The sequence below is a fragment of the Muscardinus avellanarius genome (genome assembly GCF_963383645.1).
Source record: "Muscardinus avellanarius genome assembly, chromosome: 2".
Classification (NCBI taxonomy): Eukaryota; Metazoa; Chordata; class Mammalia; order Rodentia; family Gliridae; genus Muscardinus; species Muscardinus avellanarius.
In genome coordinates this window covers 52,918,120-52,941,561 of record NC_137787.1, presented here as the reverse complement: position 1 = coordinate 52,941,561, position 23,442 = coordinate 52,918,120, and the positions used below count along the sequence as shown (strand labels likewise).

The window sequence follows — 23,442 nt, the reverse complement described above, 5'->3', positions numbered from 1 at the left end:
TTTTTGTTGTACCTTTTGCCACTATCCAGACAAGCTGTGTGGCATGCTTTATTTTCTTTGTCCTTTGTATTCATCTGGTCTTTCAGGAATTGTGGCATACTTTGTCAGCAAAGGATGTCATAACTTTTGTTCTCTCCAAAGGAAGAATCTTCACTTTTGTCACAGGGCTAGGGAAACTTTCATTTTATTTTTTTTTTTAAGAATCTGGTCTATGGACAGGTGGTGTGCTGAGCTTTAAACAGCTTGATGAATGATTTGGCTCTGCATAGCAGTGTCAAATAATGTATCTCAGTTGGCAGTCTCAATGAAACAGAATCAGGCAGCCGGTTGGTTTCTGTTATATATTAGAATCCTCGTGCCTACCTGGCTTCCAGCTGTGCATGCTCGGTATAAATCCTGCCCTTTCTCTCCTGGTGCCAGCAATTCACTCAGAGGGACCCATTCAAGTCTGCCTATCTAATACTCACATGCACCATCAGGGGCTTCTCCTGGCTCTGGTGCAGGTAGGATAAAAATAGTTCTTGTGATATACAGATGTGAAGAGTACTTAATTTGAGATAATTTTAGATATTATGATACACTAGACAATTAGACATGATTTTAGAATTTAGGAAATATCTAGATTGGGGAATCATGGTGGCTAATGTTCTAAGAAATAGAGTTGGTGACTCAGAATGAAAAACAAGTAGATTTCAGTGCTATATCTATGCAATAAGATAGTCACAGACTCCAAGTAGGCATTGAGCACTTGAAGAAGCATAGATTCAGATGTGTTGTAAACATAACACTTTTTTGGTGAAAATTTAGTATGGAAAATAAAAATAATCTCTGTTTTATGTTCATAATTTATTTGAGAATACTTTAGATTTATGAAACTAAAAGGTATAAAATAAATTTTCCTACTGAATATGGCTAGGGAAAATTTTAAAATTATGTGGCATGTATTTTACATCTATGGGCAATGCTTATGTACAAGAAAAAAAAACTCTTAAGCATGATGACTGGTCTGGATGTAGCCTGCTATATTTCCATCTTCATCTTTTGTTCCCCTTTGTCTCTACCTTCTAGCCATAGTAAAAATGCATATAAGCTCCATCATCATGCTGTTTAAGATCTGTAGCCCTGTATGCATTTTCCCAATTTTGGAAATGCCTACCTATTTCTTACAAATTTCTGTTCTTTTGTGTTGGCTTTTCAAATAAAAAAATGCTAAGATTCAGTGATATATATATATATATATATATATATATGTGTGTGTGTGTGTGTGTGTGTGTGTGTGTGTGTGTGTGTGTGTGTTGGGGTATAAATGTTGACTATTATTATTCTTGCTGGGTTGTTCCTTTTACCAATTAAAAGTGACATGCTTTGTCTCTTCTAATAAGCTTGGGCTTGAAGTCTAACTTGCTTGTCCTCAAGTTCTGTTAGCATGAATTACCTTGCTCCAGCCCTTTACTTGAGTTTGTTGCTATCTTTACTTGTAAGGTGTGTTTCTTGCAGGCAGCAGACAGATGTATTCTGGTTTTTAATTCATTTTGCCACTTTATGTATTTTTATTGGGGAGTTGAGGTCATTTATATTCAGTGTGATTATTGAGAGATGATTTCCAGTTCTTAACCTGTTGAGATTTAACTTCTGTTTGAAATAGAGTTTGTTGTTCTTTGCTTAGTTATTTGGTGGATGGAAATTCTTATTTCTCTGATTCTGGCATGTATTATTTACTTCTTCGCAGTTAATCTCTTTAAGTATTTTCTCTAGTTCTGGTTTGGAAGACAAATTCCTTCAGCTTCTGTTTGTCGTGGAAGACTTTTATTTCCCTGTATAATTTGAGTGATAGTTGTGCTGGGTAAGAAATTTTTGGCTGCAAGTTGTTTTCTTTCAGAGTTTGGAATATGCTACTCCAGGTCCTTCTGGCTTTCATGACTTGGTTTGGAAAGACTGGAGTGATTCTAATTTGTTTGACTCTGAATGTCACTTGATCTTTTGTTTTTGTTGACTTTAATATTCTCTACTTGCCTTCTATGTGGGTCAGTTTGACTATTATGTGGTGTGAGGAACCTTTTCTCTGATCTTGTCTAAAAAGGGTTCTGTAAGTTTTCTGTACCTGTGTATCAACCTTTTACTCTATGTTTGGAAAATTTTCTGCTATTACTACTTTGAAAAGATTGTTGATCCCTTTGGTTTCACCTTTTTTTTCCCCCTCCTCTATGCCAAGTATTCTTAGGTTAGCTCTTTTAAAATGGGTCCATATTTCTTCAATGTCCAATTCATGCTAATTGTTTTTTCTAAGTTATATACTATGCATTCATTTTTGGAATGATCATCTTCTAGAAGCAAGATTCTATTCTCCATGTGGTCTAACTGATTGTTTATAGTTTGAATTGATGCCTTCACTCCAATGATTACATCCTTTATTTCTTTCAGACTCTCTCTAAATTCTTTTTGGATGTCCTGTATTTTTTCTAGAATTACATTCCTGATTTGACCTTCTAGAGATCTCTGCAATTCTGTGTGTCAGGTTCTGTTATTGTGGTGTTGTAGGGACTCACTGCTTTCTTGTTATTCCTCCTTCTTGTGATTTCAGAAGTTTGTGTATGTTGCTTTTAACAGATTTCTTTGAGCTTTTTGGTGTCAGCTGGCATATTCAAGGGCAAGTTCTATTGTATTTAATAGTAAAGGTTGAGTGAGGAGGTCAGTGAAATCTTAAATGAAGAATAGTGTAAATCCTCAGATAGGATTGAATAGAATGAGAGTGAGTTTGGTAAGGTAGTATATACTAGAGATTAGAGATAGTAAAAATTTAGTAGTATTCTAGTAACAAATGCAGAGTGTCTGGTATAGTGATATTAAGTGGACTTAATATGAGACAAGAAAGAAGAAGAGAGAGAAAAAAGATAGAAAAAGGATAGAAGAGAGAAGGCATGTACAAGTGAAGAAGCTTGGGAGAGGGTTTGGGAAGAGAATAAAAAAAAACAAGCATACACATTCACACACACACACACACACACACAACCCAAAACAACCCCAATGACCAATTAATGCAACTGTACAAATAAATTACTATTCAGCAGACATGGCCTCTGCAGTCTCTCTCTATGCTGATGCAAAGTGTCACTGGTACCTTTCCTGCTGTAAGTCTGTTTCTCTGATTCTTTCTCATTCTATGCAGATGGTCGGTATTGATAGGGCTGGATCTATTGTTCAGCAAGGTCATCCTCCATGCTTTCTGCAGATGTGAAATCTCAGTCTCTCCTTGCCTCTGCAGGTGGCATATGCCTCTGAGACAAAACTCAATAGAAGAGTCTCTGTTCTTCAGAGCTAGGGTTGGTCTGGTCTGAATTCTCCCTATTCACCATGATTGGGTAGACTGTGGCGATTCTGGAGAACCTACTAGTTGGGTCTAGTGTAAAGTATAGATCTCCTCCTACACTTTCCACTGATCAGAGCCTGAGTCTGTCTAAGCCTCTGCTATGACCAACAGAAGACTCTATTGCCACCTTCTCTGGGTTGAAACACAAAGTCTCAAACTCAGGGAATTTATCTTGTCTGCATGAGTCCCTGGGGATGTCCTGCTGATCATTCTTTTGCAGGAACTGTGACTTCACTTATGGTGTTATTGAGTGCAGCTCTGGATATATGGAAGGCATAGTAAACTCAGCCACCACTGCTGCAAGTTGTAGACTCCATCCTCTCCTTCACTGGGTTGAACTGTAAAGTCTTAGACCCAGTTGTGCTTATCCTGGCTGCATGAGTCCCTAAGGGTGCTGCACTGGGCATTCTCCTGTGGAATCGAGGCTTCACTTATGGTTTTGGTACATGCCAGTCTGGATCTCTGGAGGGCATGGTTGGCTTAGCTGCCAGTGCTGCAAGTTGTAGCTGGTGTTTGCACAGGAGGAATGATGACTTACAATTACGATGATCTGTAGCTGCTTACTTCAGGTCCTTGGATGTTTTTCTGATCATCCCTGGATTCAGGTGCAGTGAGACAAGATGACACCACTATGGCACTCTCAACCTTGAGGCAAGCAGGTTTCTTTTCTGGTGTTAAGCTCTACTCTGGATATCGGGAGGGTGTGGTGAGCTTAGCTGCTACTGCTGGAAGTTGTAGTCGGTGTTTGCGCAGGAAGAACTGATGACTTACAACCCTGATGGACTGCAACTGCTCATTTCAGGTCCTTTATTGTTTTCCTTTTCATCTCTGGAGTCAGATCATGTAAGGCAAGATGGTGCCAATGCAGTGCCCCCCTGCTGCAAGGTAGGCGAGTTTCTTTTCTGCTCTATGACTGGTCTTCTGTACTTTTTTAAACCTGTCCCTTGTATGTATAATTTTTTTCCTCTGCTGATAGTATTTCCTGGCTTTGTAGAATTCTGCTTTTGAGGCAACAGAGATCAAGTGTCAGCAGGACTGGTATGTACTGCTTCCCTCAGTCACCATCTTCCTGGAAGCCTAAAGCTGTTTTAACATAATTTTAATCTCATAATTATTTAGTATCATCAAATGTAAACTATTGTTTTTCTTATTATTCTCAGAAGCATATATTTCAAATTTATTGTTCAAACCAGGATCCAAGTAAGGTTCATATATCCCAATTGGTTAATTTAAGAGGAATAGACCATTACTTTATCTTTTTTTTCTGAATATAATTTATATCTGGAAAAAATCCTTGGTCATTTGACTTGTAGAGTTGCCACAGTTTATAGCTTTTGATTTTTTTTTCTGGATGGGGTGTATTTTATTGTTGGAACATGACAGACACTAAGGCCTCCAAGACCCTACCCTTCTTCAGGAGGTCTGTGATGGAAATGAAGCAGGAGAGATTCTCAGTATTTAGGGGAACTGAGTTGAGGCAGGGGCCCCTGAAGAGCTGCAGGTCTCTTTTTCTTGTGTTCTTTCTGCAACTGATAGTCCAGGGGCTCTTGTTCCTTGGTGACTATAGGGACCATAAGGTCTACCACCCTGTTGCTGTAGCTAGTTTAATTTTCATACCAAGAAATGAGCTTGATAAACTGGTCATTGAGGGCAATATCAACCAGCTCTAGTATTGAGGATAGAAGAGTGGATGTCACTGTTAATGTCCCAGGAGATAACTTAGTCCTGTGTAGCCCAGGATGCCCTTGAGGGGGCCCTCAGATGCCTGTTTCACCATCTTCATGCTACCATCATTTTATGTATGTATGTGGGGGGGGGGACTGGAGAACAAGATCAGAATCAATCTATTTCTAATCTATACCTTAGTTTGTTTGTTTCAAACAGGGTCTCACTGGATGCTGGCTTCAAACCGGCTATCTTTCTGTCTTGACATCTCAAGTACTGGGATTATATGCATGCACCATCATGTCCAGCTATGTTATCATATTTGGAAGCTTTCTCCAGGCAGCAGGTCAGCTCTACAACCCACTTATTGGGGATGTGCAAACAAAAAGCCATGCCTGTGAGCTTCCATTCAGTCCAGAGATGACATTACTCATAGCCTTGGTACCTGTGGATACAGAAATAATGTTCTGAGCTGCCCACAGCCATCATGCCACAATTTTCCAGAGGGGCCATCTATGGTCCCCTGAATAGCAATGATGGCATAGAAAGTGGTCATGAGTCCCTACATAATGTCACGGCTAACCTTGGGCAGGCAGGCTAAGCAATTGGTGCAGGAGACATTGCTAAGAGTCTTGAGGGAGCTGTCATACTTCTCATGGCTCACACCCATCATAAACTTGGGAATGTCAGCAGAAGGGACAGAAATGACGACCCTTTTGCACTGCCCTTTAAATGAGTAGTGAAGACTTCAGCGGACTCCACAACATATTCAGTCCCAGCATTGCCCCACTTGATGTTGGTGGGATCTCACTCCTAGAAGATAGAGATGAACTTTCCATTGGTGATAAGCATCCTATTATTTGCCTTGATTGTTCCATTGAACTTGCCCTGAGTGGAGTCATACTGGAATATGTAGATCATGTAGTTGAGGTCAACAAAAGGGTCATTGATGGTCACAATATCTACTTTTCCAGAGTTGAATGTGAACCGATATGGCAAAATCACTCACTTTGACCTTTACCGTGGTATCTTAGGAACTTAGCTGGCACTGCAGAAGATGCAGCTGTCTACAATTGGGGAGATCAGTGAGCCTGTATTTTATGTTTTTGCATCTCTATTTATATCCAATATGTTCCTCTGTCTCCTCTGCTTCCTGTCTTTTTTTAAATTCTGTGGCAATGATTCAATCTAATTTTTTTTGGTTAAAATGATACTTCACTAGTAATTTGTGATTCTATTAGGAGGTACATAATATCTGGTGATCTTTAAATTTAATTTTATTATTATGACTTTTTAGTGTTGCAGAGAATGATGACATTTGCTCACATCCTTTGGTTACTTAGGGTTTCATAAAGATGATTTTCTAATTCTATCATTCTTTAATTTTTATCTAGAATACTTGTATAAAGAGAAATATTTCTTCATGACTTAGCTGGTAAACTTTAGGATTAATTTGTATAGAAAAAGAAGGCTAAACTTGTAATTTGTTTCCATTTCATTTAAAAATTATCAGAATTTATTTTCTGATAATTTATTTTAAATTCTCTATCATTCTCTGATAGTGACAAAGAAATATTAATTTTAATTTTTATTAACTAAAAAAAGAGGCAATATTGTAGCCTCTTTAAATTGGCTGAGTTCTTTTTAGGAGACTCATGAGCACTTCTTTGTGTTTTATTATAACAAGATGTTCTAGGATGATCTTTTGCATTCCACCATTTTTCAAGGAGTAATGGCTCTTTTGTGGGACATACTATTTAGACTCTGAACTAGAGTTAATAGGGATATTTACTGATACTTGGTTGATTATTGTTTCTGGGTCTTTTCAGTAGAAAAAACAAGAAAATGTCAATTTTATTTTTGAGAAAAAACATTATTATTCTTATTAATATGCTTGATTCAAATATATTATAGGATTATGACATGAACTCATCAATATTACCATCTATATCTCTTTTCTTTCTTGTCAAAAATACCAGTTCTCAATATCAATGCAATTACTAAGTTTTATTCTGCAATACATTAAATTATTATTTCATAATAATAGCAGTATTAGAAGCAATAATATCTTTAAATAGAGGATGGAAAAGTTTCCCTTTGATTTTCAGTGATTTGTTCTTTAATTTTATGATTCTATTGTATATATGCTTTAATTATACAAATTTATATACTCTTGGAGTGTGGGCATGAAATAAACTACAAATGCGTCAACTATGGGGAGAGATAATTCAGCTAGTGTGAGAAAAATGTTGGAGCTGAGTCCCAATCAGTCACTGACAAATCAGGCTAAACTGACTTGCTATTTTGATAGTATCTTGAAATAGGTGAATAGAAGAAATTTTTTATAACTAACTTTCACCAAATTCTCTGCCTCCAAGGGTTATGATTTAATTTAATAAATAAATAACAAAAAATTTCAAGCTTCAGCATATGTTATATCAAGTTTACATCTAGAGACTTTGTAAGAATTACTGAATGTCATTAAAAACTACTTGTAAGTAAATAATTCCAATGAAAACTACCATTTGCACTGTTAAATAAAGTAATTATTTTCCCACATCCTTGCCAGAATTTATTTTTTCTTAGTGATTGTCATTCTGATTTGGGTCAAATGGAATCTCAGTGTAGTTTTGATTTGTATCTCTCTGATTGTTAATGATGTTGAACATTTTAAATCTATTTATTAACCATTATATCTTTTTCTTTTGTGAAGTGTCTAGTTCAGCTGCCTACATCTTGGATGGCTTGTTTTTTTTTTAAGTACTGTGTAAATTCTAGATTTTAGATAGGATCTCTTCTACACTATTGGTGGGATTTCAAATTAGTGCATCCACTATGGAGATGAGTGTGGAGATTACCTAGAACTTTGGGAATGAACTGACCATACAATCCTAGGTATATTTCCAAAGAGCCTGAAATCAGATTATTATAGTAAATATGCATATCCATGTTGATAGCCGTGTAATTCTCAATAGCCAAAATTTAGAACCTACTTAGGTATTCATCAACAGATGAATTGATTACAGAATTATGGAATATACACACAATGGAATTCTACTAAGCAATCAAGAAGAGCAAAATAATGTTATTTTCAGGAAAATGGATGGACTTGGAGAACATTATGCTAAATGAGATTAGCCAGTCACAGTAAGTGAAGGGTCTTATGTTTTCTCTTATACACAAAAGCTAGGAAGTAATTGGGATATCAGAGAGACTTCAGATAATAAAGGAGGAACTTCAGTGGCGTCAGGGAGGGGACTTAGAGGAAGAGGGGAGTGAGAGGAAGAATCAGTAAAGGAATTGCTTCCATGGACATTTTGTACATATGTGAGAATACCAGTGGCAATCTCAATATGCTGTATGGGGTATGGGAATATAGAAGAGGAAATTGGAGAAATGCTCATAAAGTTCTGTGTACATTTATGTCACTACCACTATGAATTACATTATCATGTGAAATTATAATGCACCAATAAAAAACCAAAATTATAATTTTAAAAAAGAAATGTTATCTAGTTGTGCTCATTACTTCTACTCTATTCTCTCCCTTCTTCTATTAATCATTTAAAAATTAGTGCTTCCTTTGCTATTTTTATAAACTACCTATTCTGTTTGTATTTACTTTTCTTCTATCTATTCTTTCCTCTTAATAGATAAATCATAGCATTTATATATCATTTTTCCTGACCTACTTTTCTACCTCATATCCATGTGTGTGTGTACTATTATTTTTTTATTAACTCATGGACACACACTTTATACAACTAAGAGGAGTGCTATTACTTGGCTATACTCTGAGTTATTCAACCAATCTCCTGTTTATAGATACTTTAGAGATTTTTTTTATTCCTTTGCTGTTAGAATGCTGCAGTAAAGTAGCCTTGAATACAAATATGTTCATATCTTTGCTTGTGTATCTTTGGTATAGAATCCCAGAAGAGAAATTGCTGAATCAAAGAGCAAATATATTGTCATTTTACCAGATGGTTCAAATTTGCCATATTCCCTAGGAGTTGTATCATTTTACATTCTCATCAAAACATGTAAATATGTCTTTTTTCTGTGGCCACATCAGCAGAATGTGTTGTCAAATGTGGGTTTTTGCAAAAATGATAGGCAGGAAATTAATTCTCAATGTAGCTCTAATAAATAGAGGCATAATTATCTTTAGTAAAATCTGAAAATCATTAGTGTTCAGTGAGTTTGGGTATACTGTGTGTAATCCACACTCTTTTCTGTATATCTAATCTAGTCCTTACCATGTATTAGTTTTGCAAGTTCATAACTTTCATATAAATGGAATCATACATTGTCTGCTCTTTTGTGTCTTGCATCTCTTGATCAAAATAATTTATATTTATTCCTGTGGTTGCATGTATATCACTTTTATTGTTTAATAATACACACTGGAAAAACCATGTGGATTTATTTCTAGACTATTCTATCTAATTTGTTTTGTTTACTGTAATAGCACTGTCTATTATTTTGGTTTTGTAACTAGCCTTACAATCACTTAAGTCATTTATTTTATGAGTTTGTTTTGGCTATTTTTGTATATTTAAATATATCTTATCATTCACATTCAGTGTATACAAGAAAGATTTCTGAAAATTTGGTATAACATTAAATCTTTGAATTGGTAAGCCAGGCGTGGTGGTGCATGCTTGCAATCCCACCATTCGGGAGGCTGAAACTGGTCCAGTACTCATGGCAAGAAGAATCACAAGTGTTAGGCCAGCCCAGGCAATCGAGGGCTGAGAGTATAGCTTAGTGCTTAGTGGTAGAGTTCTCCCCTCATATGTACAAACTTTGTACTCGGAAGAAAAGCAAAGTAAAAGTGGAAATCTTTGCCATATTCCTGTTTCTAGGATAAAGTGCTTCTACTCAGTTATTAAGTGTAATATCAGCAGTAAGATTTTTGTAGATATCCTTTAGCAGACTGAGGCAATTCTCTTCTATCTGTAGTTTTCCTAGATTTTAAAAAATCATTTAATTTTGTTAAAAGATTTTTCTATTTATAATATGATCATGTGATATTTTAGATTTTCTATTAAGTAGAGTGAGTTTTATTGATTAATTTACTTTCGGATTAGTTTTCAAATATTAGCTAGATTTTCATTCCTGGGAGAAATCCCACATGATCATGATAGATAATACATTGATAGATTTATTTTGCTAATATTATGTTAATTTCTTTATTTTCTTAATATATTATTTTCAGGGATTGGTATAATGTTTTTTTCTTACTGAGTGTAGGATTATTTCTATCTTCTTTAATTTTTATAAATAATCTTAAATATTTTTAGCATATGTGCCTTTCTATGCAGAATATCCTTTCATGTCCTCATCAAGTAACTTTCTGAATAAAATGTTTATATTTTACATATAATACACATAAAATGAGTTAACTGGCTATGCTGTGAGCAGAATACCTGAAAATAAAACTTTGAGGAAGAAAAGTTTTTTGGGGGGTTCATAGTTTCAGAGGTTTCACAGATTTCAGTCCATGGTCAGTAAACTCTAAGACAGGAACCAAGGCAGCAGTGCTTCAGGGCATGCTGGTGGAAGAAAAACAGAACTCACCTCATGGCAGCCAGAAAGCAGAGAGGGAACAGAAGTGTCCAGGGACAGATACAGATACAGATCTCAAAGCCATGCCCCCAGTGTCCCTACTATAGCCATGCCCAACCACCAAACCTAGCTGCATTGGTTAATGCAGAAAATTTGGGGAGATTGTTCAGATCCAAACCATAACACTGGCAATGTTTTATGCTTATAATTTATGCAAACAAAATATAAATTTGTTTTTGTCCCTATGAGTTTATTAATGAGAGAGAGAGAGAGAGAGAGAGAGAGAGAGAGAGATATCTTTCAGATAGCAGACAAGTTGATTTTAGGTCATAAGATTGGAATGTTATATTTCAATCCTGATATTCTTTGCTGGTTATCAACTCTAGATGACAAATCATCTATTTATAAATGTGTAAATTTTAATATAACTAATTGTTATTGTTCATTCCATTGGTTTGTAAAAATGCACAAATGAATTAAATTTAAAAATATAAAAATTAAGATAATGAATAATATTGTATGGGAATTTCTAAAATATCCATCAAAGAAAGAGAAGTTATTAATCCAAAGATAAAAATACCAGACCAGTGGCAGATGGATATGGAACAGGGAGCTAATTCAGTTGGTTCTCAGTGATCAAATGTGCATTTTAGAAAAGTATTATTGGCAAAATGTGGAAGAAGGAAGATAGGGTAAAACTACGAGTAGTTAAGAGAAATTACAGCAATTGCTCAGGTGCAAGATGTTGAGAAACTAAACTTCTAGTAGCAATGAGAAGGAAGAGAAAAGTCATATTGAACAAATGTGGTTAAGTGATTTCAGGAGGGATAGCAGTCTCCTTGGAAACAGATGTCAGCTGACATATTTTCAAGATTTTGAAAACACTGTCTTCCAGAACATATTCTAAGCAATAGTAGTTGCACAAAGTGATCCATAAACAATGAATTTGGGGGAGAAAAATAAGTTATAAAAAGCCAAATATATTATACTTATTTTGGAGGTTGCCATAATCCTTTGGGTATAATGGCTCTGTGTACTTCTAGTTTTACATTTCCTCCATTAGATTAAAAAGAATTAAAGAGAAATTTGGGTACTTAAGTTATTTTTAAGGAAAAAGAATTTGCATGCATTAGATATTAAGGGTTAGTTACTTAGTCCTCCTAAGTGATTTCAGTTTGCCTAAATTCTGTCTTTAATAATTGTCAAAGTGGCTTTTGAATTGTGAAGTTTAAGATTTTCCTAAAACCTTAGTTTAAGTGAAAAGGTTTTCCTGTGTACTGAGATGTATTGGCATAAGCTTATTTCCTGGACATATGGATTGTAAAATAAGCTAGGATGTTGAAGATTAAATGAGATAATTTATGCAAAGTCCCTAGCATAATGGGCACATAGTAGGCAGCCCATAAATAGTAGCTATAAGATTTAGATTCAGAAATCACAAACTTAAAAACTGTACTTACAAACATGAATATGGATCAAATTGTTCAGGAACAGTGTATGAGGAAGAGAAAAATTCAATAATGTAAATCTGAGAAAACCTGGCATGTCAGAGAGCACAGGAAGCAAGTTTATTTTTTTTTCTGTGGCATTAGGGAGCTTTCTACCTGTGGGCTACCCTACCTGACCTATTTTCTTTTCTTTTTTTTTCTTTTTTTTTCACAAGGAAAACCTTTATTCAATATAATACCTATTAACTTTGAGAAATTCTAGTTAAAACGGCAGTTAGAAGAATTAAAATGATGAGTTTTGAATCCCAGTTCGACTGGGGGACTTAAGATTTTTTTTTTAATTTTTTTTTATTGGTGCACTGTATTCATACATCATAGTGGGATACAAACTTTTGTAGACATACATGCACACATCGCCCAGTCAGCCCTCACCCGATCCCCACCCCATTCTCTCCCCATCCCTCCCTCCCATGCTTGGCTTAGTGGTTGACATCTAGTATTATAGCAATTTATCCAAAATTAAAAATGATAATCTCACATAACAGTTTCATTTGTCTGATACCAAGCTTTTGATGACTTAAAGATAACATTTCAATATTTCTTTTTACTTTCTTTCTTACCAGAAAATATTTTTTTCTATTTTTTTAGGTGAAACTATCATATATTTATAAATTTATTTTTCAGAAAAAAAAATCTATCCTAATATGGAATATGGACTCTAGATACCCAAAATGATCTTGAAAAAGAACAAAGCTAGAAGATATATATTTTCTGATTTCAAACCATATAAAGCTACAATAATTTAAACAGTGTAGTACTGTTCTAAAGGCAGATATATAAACAATTGGAGTTAAATAAAAGCCTAGAGCTAAATTCTTCCCTATATTGTCAAGTTATTTTTGACAAGGTTTCCACGAACATTTGGTGATGGAAATAATAATCTTTTAACTAAAAATTATTGAAACATAATAATTACATGGAAAAGAATAAAGTTGGACCCTTACCTAATCCCATATACAAATATTAACTCAAAATAGATAAAAGACCTAAATATAAATCTTAAGACTATAAACTTTTAGGAGAAAATCTGGGTCATAAAACCTCACAACATTGAAATTGGCAGTGATTTCTTGGATATGATTTCAATGGCACAGGCAACAGAAGAGTATACAAACTCCCTAAAAAATAAAAAAAAAAATATTGTATATCCAAAGACAATATAAACAGAGTTAACAGTTACTAATAGAATGGGATAAAATATTTCCAAATGCTATATCTGAAGGTATATTAATATTCCAACTAGAAATCCTAAAAATTAACAACAATAAAGGCAAACAATACCATTTAGAGATAGGTAAAAGACTAACATAAGTAATGAATCTCCACAGATAACCAATCTTAATTGTCTGTTGGATGGAAACTCTTGTTTCTCTGGTTCTGATGTGTGTTACCTATTTCTTCTTTGTAGTTAATCTCTTTGAGTATTTTCTCTAGCGCTGGTTTTGAAGACATAAATTCCTTCAGTTTCTGTTTGTCATGGAAGCTTCTTATTTCTCCATCTAATTTGATAGAAAGTTTTGCTGGGTAGGAAATTTTTGGCTGGAAGTTGTTTTCTTTCAGAGTTTGGAATATGTTACTCCAAGCCCTTCTGGCTCTCATGACTTGGTTTGGGAAGTCTGGGGTGATTTTAATTGGTTTGCCTCTGAATGTCACTTGGCCCTTTGTTTTTGTTGCCTTTAAGATTCTCTGCTTGGCTTCCACATTGGTCATTTTGACAATTATGTGGCATGGGGATCCTCTTCTCCGATCATGTCTAAAGGGAGTTCTATAAGTTTCCTGGACCTATGTATCAACCTCTTGCTCTATGTTTGGAAAATTTTCTGTTATTACTTCCTTGAAGAGATTGTTGATCCCTTTGGTTTCATTTTCTTTTCCCTTCTCTATTCCAATTATTCTTAGGTTAGCTCTCTTAAAATGGGCCCATATTTCTTCAATATCAGATTCCTGTTGTTGGATATTTTTTCCTAGATTAGAAACTATGCATTCATTTTTGTAATGATCATCTTCTAAGAGCAAGATTCTGTTCTCCATGTGTTCTAATCGTTTTTTTGTGCTTTGGATTGAGGCCTTTACTTCATTAATTGCATCCTTTATCTCTTTTTGGCTCTCTCTGAGTTCTTTTCGAAGCACCTCTATTATTTCTACAGTTATTTTCCTGATTTGATCTTCTAGAAATCTCTGATTTTCTGTTTTATTGGGTTCTGATGTTGTGGGGTTGTGGGCATTCATTGCTCCAGTATTATTCCTCTTTCCCATGATTTCGGAAGTTTGTGCCTTCTCTGGGTTCTTCCCTTGGGTCACTATGACTTCACTTAAGGTGTTCTGGATCTCAAGTCAGTAGTATCTCAGACCCCACTACTCCTTTACTGGGTTTTATCACAGAGTCTCCGATCCAGAGAGTCGATAGAGGCTGCTTTAGACTGTGGGGGGTGCCAGGTTGCACGTTCTCCTATGGTGTGATATCTCTGCCACTGCCCCTCCCCCACTGAGTCAAGTTCCAGGGAGTACAGTACTGGGATTTCTCCTCTGTGGCCCGCAATTTGACTCACTGTTCTTGAGTATGCAGATGTAGCTGTACTGGATTCGGTGAATTCTCTGCTGCTTTCGCCGGTGGCAATATGGAGCCGCTGCTACGCCCTCGGCCGTGAGGCTGGCGTATTTCTTCTTGGTTTTGATTTCGACTCTGAATCCCTGCAGCGTGTGCTGAGCTCAGCCACTGGGAGCTTTAGATTTTACCTGCGGCGAGAAATGTCGCCTGGCTGTTCCGCAGCTGCTCCCCTTGGCTTGCTGTAGCCGTTCGGTGAAATTGCCGCTGCCACCAGCAGTATGGCACTGCTGCCGCGTCCTCGGGCGTGAGGCTGGTGTATCTCCTCTGTGGCTCTGAGCTCTGATATCAGTCCACTTTCTCTCTGGAGCCTGGTGATTTTTTTGTTTCTCTGGTGATGGTGTTTTCTGGCTATGAAAGGCATTGATTTTGTGGTAATGGAGATTGGTTGTTAGCGGGGCTCTTAAGCCCTGCTTTTCTCAGTCACCATCTTCCCGGAAGTCCTACCAGACCTATTTTAGATATATTTGGAATTAGGATCTCACAAAGTTGCGGAGAGTCTTACTAGTAGCTGAGGTTGGCTTAGAACCTGCTCAGTTCTCCTGTCACAGCCTCTCAAGTGCTGGGATTACAATTGTGCACCACCATGCATGGCTAAAAAGCAAGTTTTTGTTGAAAAAGCCTGGAACATGATGGAGAGGGCAAGAACAGGGTCACATCATGAAAGTCAATGTTTTAAGCAGTAAAGAAGAAAGGAGTGGGCTGTGCTATTGAATACCTCAGAGATTTCCAAAAGTGTAAAGGCTACCTGACCTGTTAGAAGGTTATTGGTGAACTTAGCAAGACCAGACCTGTCTTGAATTGGTTTGGAAAATTTAAATTGTGTTTTTCTGGACTTTGTGTTTTTCTGGACAAAGAAAAATGTAAAATCAGAGAGACAGAAAGCTGGGTAGAAGGACTACATGCTATTCTGGAACAGTCCTTGTGTGCCTTTAAAAAGCTCTCTAATCATAGGTAAATGTAAAAATAAGTTGCAGAAATTAGACTTAAGGAGAAATGCAGCTCCCTAATGCCGGAAGTGCTTGCTGTCAACCAAGACAGCCTCACATTGCCTGCTAGTTCTGCTCTGCTCAAGGATAGAGCATCATCTTTTCCATCTATGAATCAAAAAGCTATCATGAAACCTGCCACCTAGGTAATGTTTAAAGAAAAAATAAAGACTTTTTAAAATTTAAGGGAACTGACTTGGGTCAATGCTGGGATCAGAATTTTACTTTTGTGGCTAATTAAAAACAGAATAATAAGCCAGGTGTGGTGGCACATGCTTGTAATCCCCACACTTGGGAGGCTGAGACAGGAGGATGCACAGGTTCAAAGCCAGCCTCAGCTACTTAGTGAGGCTCTCAGCAACTTAGTGAGACACTGTTTCCAAATAAAGTATAAAATAGGTCTGGGAGTATAGCCCCAAGGTAGAAAAGCCCCTGGGTTTCACTCCCAGTACCACACACACATACACACACACACACACAAAAAAAAAAAAAAAAACCAGAATAGTGATTGTACACACGTAATCCTTAGCTACTTAGTGAGGCCCTCCAGAAATCTTAGCTACTTAGTGAGGTCCTCCAGAAATTAGTGAGACCTTGTTTCAAAAATAAAGAATAATAAAAAATAAAGAATAAAAAGTAGAGTTCGGCATGTACCATGAAGGTAGAATGCCCCTGGGTTCCATCTCCAGTGCATACAAAAACAAACAAAAATCCACTTATATGCCTCTGCAAGAAATATTCCTTACAAGTAAAGATAGTCACAAACTAAAGGTGAAAGTCTGGAGAAAGGTAATCCATGCCAACAGAACTTGAAGACAAATAGGAGTAGCAACTATGATATCAGACAAATTAAATTTCAAACCTAAGCTTATGAGAAGAGACAAAGCTGGTCATTTTTTGCTGACAAAAGAAATCTAGCACAAAGGATTAAATAACTAATTAACAAATTCAGCAAAGTATCTGGATACAAATAAAGCCTTAAAAATTAGAAGTTTTCTGTGTGCCAATCACAAATCTACTAAAAAGAAATCCAGAAAACACTTTTACTCAGAATATCTCTCAGAAAGTAAAATACTTAGAACAAACCTAACCAAGGGAGTAAAAAACTTTACAAAAATTATAAAACAACAATAACAACAAAAAGAAATTGAAGTAAGCCTTATAAGATGAAAAGACATTCTATTGTCTTGGTTAGGCAGAAAAATGTCATCAAAATGGCCATTCTTTCAAAAATGATCTACTGATTCAATGCAATACCCGTTGAATTACCAGGGTCATTCCTTGCAGACATAGAAAAATCTGTCCTTAAATTCATTTGAAACAACCAAAAAACCAAAATAGCTAAAGTAGTTGTCAGCAACAAGAACCAATCAGGAGGCATCAGAATACCTGACTTCAAACTATTACTACAAAGCCATAATAATAATAACAGCATGGTACTGGCACAAAAACAGATACATAGACCAATGGAGCAGAATAGAAGCCTCAGAAACAAATTTGTACACACTTACAGCCAATTAATTTTTTACAGTGGGACAAAAACATACACTAGAAAAAAAGATAGCTCCTTCCTCAAATGGTTTTGGCAAAAGTGGTTAACCATATGCAGAAACATTTCTCACCCTGCACAAGAGTCAACTTGAATGAGTTAAAGACCTGGAAATTAAACCAGAGACCTTGCAGCTCCTTGAAGAGGTCCAACATTTCAAAACATATGCATAGGTAAAACCTTTCTCAGTAAGACCACAAAGACACAAGAAATTTAAGGAGGATCAATATGTGAAGTTGTATTAAACTGAAAAGCTCCTGTGCAGTAAAGGGAACTATCAAGAACCTCAACAGAGAACTGACAGAATGGGAGAAAATTTTTGCCACCTATTACTCCAATGGAGGACTAATATCTAGAATATACAGAGAACTCAAGAAACTCAACAATAAAAAAAACCCAATTAATAAATGGGCAAGTGAACTAAATAGATACTTCACAAAAGAAGTAATTCAAACGGCCAATAAATGTACAAAAAAAGTTAAACATCATTAGCAATCAGAGAGATGCAAATTAAAATTACCCTGAGATTTCACCTAACTCCAACTAGAATGGTAATTATTCAAAACACAAACAACAACAAATACTGGAAAGGATGTGGAGAAGTGGAAAATCCAATACATTGTTGGTGGGATTGCAAATTAGTGCAACTACTTTGGAAAACAATATGGAGTATCCCCAGAAAAATGTGAACAAACCTACCATATGATCCAGCAATACCACTTCTGGGTATCTACCCAAAAGAATGAAAACCAAACTACCCAACTAATGCATGTGTATCTACATTCATAGCCACACAATTTACAAAATTGCCAAATGATAGAACCAACCAAGATGTCCATCAACAGATGAATAGATTATAAAACTATGGGATATGGACACAATGAAATTTTACTCAGCCATAAAGAAGAATAAAATTATGGCATTCCCAGGGGAATGAATGGAACTGGAGAACATTATTCTAAGTGAGATTAGTCAGTCACAAAAAGTAAAAAAATTGGATGTTCTCCCTAATATGTGGATGCTAGGGAGAAAATGAGTCACCAGAGGAACTCTAGACAAAGAAGGAGAAACCTTAGATGAGTAAAGAAGGTGTACTAACTGATTGAGATTGGAGAAAGGAAGAGGGAAACTATATAATGTACATGATGTATATTAACACACATATCAATTACTAAGCTAAACACGAAAAGAAGGTAATGGGGGAGGGAATGGAATTGGAACTGTGGAAAGGCTAAATGAGCAGTGTATGCATGTATGTCTCTACCATCTTGTGCTTCATTAAGATATATGATTACAATATAATAATTAAAAATATATAGAAATATTTCAATGAGCTGGGAGTGGTGGTGCATTCCTGTAATACAAGTACTTGGGAGGCCAAGACAGGAAGATCTCAGGTTTGAGGACAGCACAGCTACTAGTGAGACTCTCATCAACAAAGAAAGACCTTGTTTCCAAATAAGAAATAAAATATGTCAGTGGATATAGCTCAAAGATAGAATGACTCTGGTTTCAATCCCCAGTACCAAAAAATAAATAAAAAATAAAATATTTCAATAAATAAAAATGTAATTAAAAATTAAACTTTTTGTTTTTAGAAATGTAGTTTTATTATTTATTTATCTATTTACTTATTTATACTGAGAATTGACCCAGGGGCATTCTACATCTAAGCTATACCCCTAGCCCTATTTTATTTTATTTTTTATTTTGAAATAGACTCTAACTGTGATGCTGAGGGCCTTGCTGAATTGCTGAGGCTGACCTCATACCTGTCATCTACCTATCTTGGCCTCATAAGTACTGGGATTACAGGCTTGTACCTCCATGCCCAGTTAATTTCCTCTTTATTATTTATTTATTTATTTATTGTGGTACTGGGGGTGGAACTCAGGGGCTTTTCTACCTCTGGACTATACTCTCAGACATTTTTTTTGTGTGTATGTGTGGTACTGGGGTTCCTGGAAGTCCTTTTTTTTAATACTTTATTTAGAAATAGGGTCTCACTAAGTTGCTGAGAGCCTCACTAAGTAGCTGAGGCTGGCTTTGAACCTGTGTGATCCAGCGTGCGCCACTATGCCCGGCTAATTTCCTCTTTAAAAGAGTTAATGCCTAAAATGTTCGAGTGTATTTGAATTGAAAAAAAACTAGTTAAATATATGTTATAAAAATAATTTTTATAAGAAATTGCCTCTCTGAGCTGGGAGTGGTGGTTCATACTTGTAATCTCAGTATTTGGGAGGCTTAGACAGGACGATCATAGGTTTTTGGCCAGCTTCAGCTACTTAGTGAGGCCCTCTGCAATTTAGTGAGATCCTGTTTCAAAATAAAGAATAAAAAATAGGGCTGGGGGTATAGCTTGGAGGTAGAATGTCTCTGGGTTCAGTCCTCAGGACCACACACACACACAAAAAAAAAAAAAAATAGAAAAGAAATCGCCACACCATTTTTCAAAATGATCGGTAAATTTATGTCCCTACCAGATGGTGGGAGTTCTGGCTGCTCCACATCAACTTTATTGCCAATACTTGGTATGCTCAGTTTTTTTGTTTAAACATTTAAGTGGAGTGTAGTGGTTTCTCTCATTGGTGTTTTAACGTTCATTTCTCTAATAAAAATGTTGAGCATATTTTTATATGCCATCTTATTTGCCATCTGTATCTGTTCTTTGAAGTGTCTATTCAAAGCTTCTGTGCATTTTTTTAATTGTGGGTATTTTAAAACTTTGTTTTAAGATTTCTTCATATAGTTCTGATACAAGTATTATATAGATGATTTGAAAAAAATTCACTTTATCTGTGACTTCTTTTACTCTTCTTAAGAGAAAAAATTTAAATTTTGATGAAGTTATGTTTAGTACCATTTTAATTTTTGCTTTATGAGTTATATTTTTAGTGCTATGTCAAAGTAAAATGTATACTTATATATGATACAGCCATTTTAATACTAGGTATTTCAGAAGAAATGAGAGTATGTTCATTAAATGTCTAAAAGCTAATAGAACATTTTTGGTAATTATACCAAACCTTACATAATTCATATACATATTAAACATTGAATTGGTAAATAAATTGTGGCAATATGTATAACAGACTATAATTTAGAAATATAGTCAATATTGATGCATGCTATATCTTATGTGAATTTCAAAATAATTATTCTGAATGAATAAGTAAGATAAAAATATATGTGCCTTATGTTTCTATTTACATAAAAAGATGATTAGAAAAATGTAACAGAAAATAAAGACATTTACTATATGGAATTAAGTTTCTGAAAGAGTTGGCTTACTGCTCAAAAAGGAAAGACATAGAGGCAGAGTAGAGTTGAATGAGAAACAGATCATTAACTATAATAAAGTACTTATAATGAATAAAGAGATTAATGATGACAATGACAATGTCACTTGTGATAAATGCAAAGGCAATTTCACTTTTTATGTATTCATTTTTAAAACTTCCTAATTACCCCTCTTCATATTTTTTCAGTACTGGGGATCAAAGCCAGGGGCATTTTACCTCTCAGCCACACTCTTAGCCTTATTTTTTATTCTTTATTTTGAAACAGGGTCTCACTAAATTGTAGAGGGCCTCACTAAGTAGCTGAGGCTGTCCATGAACCCAGATCATCCTGTCTCAGCCTTCGAAATGCTGGGATTACAAGCATGCACCACCATGCCTGGTCAGTCTTTTTGGTTTTAAAATTTAAAAAAAAAACATATATATATATATATATATATATATATATATATATATATATATACATACACACACACACACACACACACACACACACACACACACACACACACACACACACGGTCTCAATGAGTTGTCAAGGACCTCACTAAATAGCTGAGGCTACCTTAAACCACTATCAGTCTCCGCCTCCCAAATGCGAAGATTACAAGCATGCACCACCATTGACAGTTTTGCCCTTCTTTATGCTGAATTTATAAGAGTGCCTATTTTGTAACGTTTTCTGGTGCATGGCAGGGACCTCACTACTGGGATGATGATAATTATAATTATGAAATAATTATTAAAAGACAGACCAGAATACATGATAAAACCATAATGTTTTTAGTATATAAATTATTTGTTTAAAATTTTCAAAGATTTATTTACTATACTTCTGGTTAATAGAAGGTACTCATAAAATGACTCACTTTTGAGGTACTGATTTAGCCATTTCAGCACTGTAGAAATAGTAAAGTATCAGTAGTGTTCTAGATTCTGATCTTACATATTTAGATCATTTTTATTGACTATAAATTGAAAATGTAATAGAAGTTCTCAAAAATGAAATAACATCCAACATTATTACAGTGGGTTTTAATTGTTTCTATTAAAGTAATAAGATATAAAATTAGGAAATATGAAAAAATAAATTTTAACTACAGTCATGCAATGTACTTATCTATATTTAGATATCTCTGCTGACATTTCATGTATTTACTTCTATTCATTTTTATTAACTTATGGCATATATGAATATTTTTATGTAAACTATAAACATGTACTTATATTTGTTCATGTTTGTAGTTTTGTACACTAGCCTCTTTTTGAATATTATATCAGGTAACAACTCTTGTTGAAATATAAGTTTGTATACTTTCCTTGAGAGACAGTTTTGTCAAGAGACTTAATGTTTGTTTACCCACTAATTATTTCTCTAAAAAACCTAATGAGATTTACAAATATTTATGAATGAGGAGTTAATTCCATTATTATACAATAACAATTAAAAATAAAATTAAAATAATAGAATGAGGGATTAATTTTTCTTTCAAGAGTTTTGAAACTTGTGTTTCAAACTATAGTAGTCTGAGGAATACTAATATTAATATACTAATATAATTTATTAATATAAATATTAAAATATAGGAACACATATATATTAAGCATCTCTACATATTTATTAGTGTATCAATATAATTTGTATATTTTATTATAAGTATTAATGCATAATAATACATTTATTTTAAAAATAAAATATAACTATATAGGAAATATTTTCTCTGTGTATATATATATATATATATCATACACAATCATATATATATATAATCTTGGTTTGTCTTCCTGAATAATAGTTGCATATATTGCATACAGTACACAATATGGTAACAAAAAGGTAAGTTAGTCATATTCCTGTTACTGTAATAAATACCTCAGATGATTAACTTCTATAGAGAAAAGATTTACTTCATTAACAGTGAGGAGGTTCCAGTTCATGGTCAGATGGCACTATGCTTCTGAGCCTGTAAGGGGCCAGCTTATCATGGCAAGGAACATGTGGTGGAATAAAACCTCTCATCTCACAGCCAGGAGAAAGAGAAAAAGGGGCTAGGGTTTCATAGGCCTTGAAAGGCATGCACACAAAACCCTGAATACCTCCTTCTAGGCCCAACCTCTTAAAGATTCCACCATCACCCATTAAATGTCACCCCAGGAATCAATATTTTAGCATATGGATCTTTAAGATCCAAGGCATAGCACATGGTTTTCTAAAAGCATGTAAGTATCAACAAAACCTGCTCTAGAGACAGGTGTTGTAGTGTACACTTATAATCCCAGTATTCGGAGGCTGCGACAGGATGATCTCAGGTTCAAGGCCAGTTTCTACAATGTAGTAAGACCCTCCTCAACAACTGGATAAGACCCTGTTTCAAAAAAATAAATTAAAGGCCGTGCGTGGTGGCACACACTTGTAATCCCCATGCTTGGGAGGCGGAGACAGGAGGATAGCGCTGGTTTGAAGCCAGCTATGCTGGCTTTTGAGAGACCCTGTTTCTAAATAAAAATATAAAAAAATAGGTCTTGGAGTGTAGCCTTGAGGTAGAAGGGTTTCCAGGAACCCCAGTACCACAATAAATAAAATAAAATAAAATAAAATAAAATAAAATAAAATAAAATAAGACTGGAGGTGTATCTTAGAGGTAGAATGCCCCTGGTTTCAGCCTCCAGTACATCTTCCCTAATAACCCGTTTTTTTGTGGCTTTCTAAATATGAAACGAGAGAAAATGTTCCAGTTTTTTATCCATCTCTCTATCACGGCAATTTTTTTAGGAATATAATTGCAGATGTTTTTTTCCTATTCTTGTTTATATTCTAAGTATTCTATACATAATTTTCTTTATCAGAATAATAAAGATTATGGAACATGTATTAGATACTATTTTGTG

General features: G+C 35.1%; 1 pseudogene across 1 annotated transcript in view; it reads right to left on the bottom strand.

Annotated features, from left to right (window-relative positions):
- Positions 1-4,971: 4,971 nt before the first annotated feature.
- The window catches only part of LOC308258709 (glyceraldehyde-3-phosphate dehydrogenase-like), a 58,587-nt pseudogene continuing 40,116 nt past the window's right edge, over positions 4,972-23,442 (bottom strand). The window contains exons 3-4 of the transcript in view: positions 5,343-6,036; positions 4,972-5,151 (exon numbers count right to left, since the gene is read on the bottom strand). The product of the transcript in view is annotated as a glyceraldehyde-3-phosphate dehydrogenase-like (transcript). The remainder of the gene's footprint in view (positions 5,152-5,342; positions 6,037-23,442) is intronic.